The sequence below is a fragment of the Crocodylus porosus genome, unplaced genomic scaffold, assembly GCF_001723895.1.
Source record: "Crocodylus porosus isolate Cpor-Errol unplaced genomic scaffold, CroPor_comp1, whole genome shotgun sequence".
Taxonomy (NCBI): Eukaryota; Metazoa; Chordata; order Crocodylia; family Crocodylidae; genus Crocodylus; species Crocodylus porosus.
Genome location: NW_017728906.1, coordinates 147374136 through 147377828, shown reverse-complemented (window position 1 = coordinate 147377828; position 3693 = coordinate 147374136). Strand labels below are relative to the sequence as shown.

Here is a 3693-nt window from a genome sequence, read left to right as displayed (position 1 = left end):
GGTTATACCCCCTCCCCCCCACACACACACATACACAGCCCCTTGCTCTCCCCTTCCCCCCTGACCAGCCAGCCTTCTCAGCTCCCACCTGACAAACCATTCTGCATGAAGCTGCTTTTATCAGCATTCACCACTGCTGAAGCTGAGCAAATAAGTCCTGGTAGGGAGAGGAGCAGGAGGGATGGGGGTATAGGTTTGCTGGGGGGCACCCCATCAACCCCACCTGTGGGTCATGCCTGTCCCCCCACCCGCAGGGGTGCCCCCCACCCCTTATGAGTCATACCTCCCCTTGATCCCCTGGGCAAACCCACAGCCCCCCCCACCCCCACTAGCCTCCCATCCTGACTTACCTGATATTGAACAGCCATTTTGAGTTGATTTAACCTCCCTCTAATGCCCCTGAATGTCTTTACTTAGCCTAGAGGTTCAAGAGCAGGCTATCCTGATGAGAAGAATGGAGCCCTGCTGTGACAGGGGGCCAATCAGGACCAGACCTTAACACTGACTCATTCCTCTGTCTAGGGCAATCTGCCCTGCCTCGCTTGCCACGATTTGCTGGTTAATAAACTTAATATAAATATGCAGGAGGCTGCCCATTTAATGCCCTCAGTGTCTGGGGCAATATACATGGCTCCGATGTTCCCTACACTGTGTCCCATGTCTTGCAGATGGCATGGTAAGTTGTTTATAACTCAGGCCTGAAGCTGGGACAAACTCTGCTCTTTGTTGGTCCTCTAGCATTCTGTCCTTGCGCTCCACTCTCTTTCACAGGGCCTCATTCACTCCACCGCTCACAGGACCACTCTCAATCCATCCTGCTCCATGAGCAGCCCACTTGGGCCATCAGGCTTACCTACTTGCACTCTAGCTGGTCCCCATACAGCCCTTTGGGTCTCTCAGCCAACCCTACTCTACACAGCACTGACCTTACGCCTCACACTGGACTGAACTCTGCACACAGCCCCTCACTGGGCAACTCATCCAAGTTCTCAATCTAGTGGGGGCTGGCCCTTGTGCAGCCCCTCAGATTGCCTGAGCAGCCCTACTCTGCACACCCCTAGTGCAGCCCTTCAGGTTCACCTGTGTAGACCCTACTCTACACTCACATGCACAGCCCTTAAGGCACCACCATGCACCCTACTCTGTGTGGGCCTCCATATGCTCTTCTGCCCCTCACTGAAGCCAATTCACTCCCTCACTGGGGCTCGAGGTTTTACACCCCGTGGGCTCAGGTGTCCACAGATGTGCTTGGCCCCATTCTCTCACACTGCAATCTTAAAATACTCACTAGGTAGAAGGAGTTGGGTTTATAAGGCACCTCTACCCACCTTTCACTGGAGAAGCAACTGGCCTGGCATTTCTGGGGAACTACCCCACTAGGCAGTCCCACTAGGCCATCCTTCCCCAGCAGGGTGCAGTTTTTGGTCATACCCAGGACCAGAAGCCTCCTGCCATCCCCATAGCTCCTGCCCTTATCTCCAAGAATGTTCTTAGCAGCAGCTCAGCCAGTTAGTAGTCTGCTGCTGACAGCTGGAAGAGCACCAACTCAGTCCTGAGAGCCTGAGCTAAAATGGAGGCCACTCTGCCCTCTCCTCCAATCATATGGCTCTCCAGTGGTCATGTGACCACCCCATCAGGGCTGGCCTGTACCTGCCAGCTGCTCTCAGCTCTTAAAGTGGCAGGTACCAAAGGTGCTCTGTTACACTTGCAAAAAGTGGAAACTTTGCCCTGCAGACTATTATACTCATCCCTAATATTCTGGCTTTTAGGGACATGGGCATTCAGGGAGAAAATTAGGAAGGCGAAGGCATTCATTGAGATGCAAGTAGCAAGGTACATAAAAAGGACACACAAAAAAAGTATTATAGAAGTATATCAGAAATAGAAGGAAGACCAAGGAAAGTGTACATCTCTTACAAATGCAGAAGATAATCTAATCCAGAGAGGGCTAAAAGGTCACAAATAACATCAGCTACCATATGACAGCCACAGTTTGCAGTAAGACAAGCAGCCTAGGGAGATGAGCATCTAGAGTTGAGAAAGAGTGAGTAAGAGTTTACTTAGGGGGAAAACAGATGTTGCCTCCTGTCACCTTTGTGCTGCTATAAACATTTTCATGGCAGCACAAAAAGGCCAAGCAAATAGACCATACCACTTTGTCACACCACAGATGCCCAAAACTTGTGGCTGAAACAAAGGTGGTATCAATTTATGCTACCATTTAGTGTCCATTTAATTTATGGCACGGGAGTACTGACAGCCCAGGAGCGAACCAGGATTTTCAGCAGTGCCAGGCAGGGGCTCCAAAGTGCAATCCTGTGTACCCTGAGGAATACCCATGCAGGACTGGGACCCTCAACTCCTGAGTGTGCTTGCCCAGCTTTCCTTGCTTACCAAGATAGATCTCTGGAAATCCCTAGGACCAGGGAAATCTCTGTAAGCAGGGAAAGCTGGGCAGGTGGTCCCAGGGCTAGAGAGGTCTGATCCTTCACAGGAATTCCTGGAGTGCACAGGACCAGGCCCCTCATGAACTGGGAGAACATGTCACCCACTGTCTCATAGCAGTGATGGACAAAACAACAAACAATGTGTTTCATCTGATGAGGCAAACCAGCAGTGTTGAGATAAACTATGGGGGGATGCATCTGCTTCATTTGGCAACCTCTATTTCTGTCCTTCGAGAGGCTAGATGTTTTCAAGTCATCTAGGCTATATGAGATGCATTTTCATCTTACAGTACACAAGGAACTGGCTAAAGTAACTGCAGAGTAATGCTCTGATTAATGTCCTTGCTGCGAGCAGTTGCGTCACGTGGTGTAACGCAAAGCTATGAAAGCTGGTCACCGTGTGCTTGTGCAAAGATTCAAGGAGAAGCATACTAATTTCTGAAGAGCATGTGGCTCTGGAGCTGCGGGATGGCCACCCCTGCTCTAGAATATTACAGTCATCAGTAAAAGTCTAGGCAACCCTAATCTGGTTTGGGACTGGAGTAACATCTGCGGACACTGAATTCATCAGTAAAGGATTCACGTTTCCAACAATTAGAGCTAAAAAAGCAAATTCGTAAGAGCGAGACTGTACCCTGATCACCAGCTGGGATTATTCCACTTCTCTAGTAGCTTATGAAAACCAAGTTGGCTTGTGCTATAACTGAAATGAGGAAAGAAATGCATCCAAATGTTCTGTTATTTTCTGCGGTATAATTTATGTGCATAATAATTCTATAGTTAGTATTATGTATGTATATACGTGTAAAAACAAAAGACTTTCAGAGATCTGATTAATCTTTTTTTCTGGGTCTCCTGTTTATCTTCTGTCTTCTAACTAAACCAGCAAGAAAGATAAGATACAACTCTTCACATACACAGTTCAGTTAGGTAAGAATATCATCACATAGACCAGATAGACTCATTGAGCAAAGTTTCACAAATAGTTGCAACTGTCAAAAGCAGCACCTTTCTTCTGTCCAAATAAGCAGAACCAACAGCATATTGGACTGCCATCAGCATAGCTCTGTTGATCAGTCATCTGAGACTACACTTAGAGCAGCAAGCTGCATGCTTACCATCTCCCAGAATAAGTGTCATGATATCTGATTATATACGACTAGGAGTAGCAGGATAGTTACTCCCAGACATACATGCATACTGCACAGTAACATGACAGCTAGACTATCCTTCTCTGCTTCCATTA

The 3693-nt window shown here is 48.1% G+C and overlaps 1 protein-coding gene across 2 annotated transcripts in view; it reads right to left on the bottom strand.

The window, feature by feature from the left end:
• DGKH (diacylglycerol kinase eta) overlaps window positions 1-3693 on the bottom strand; it is a 254374-nt gene that overhangs the window by 28757 nt on the left and 221924 nt on the right. The window lies entirely within an intron of this gene.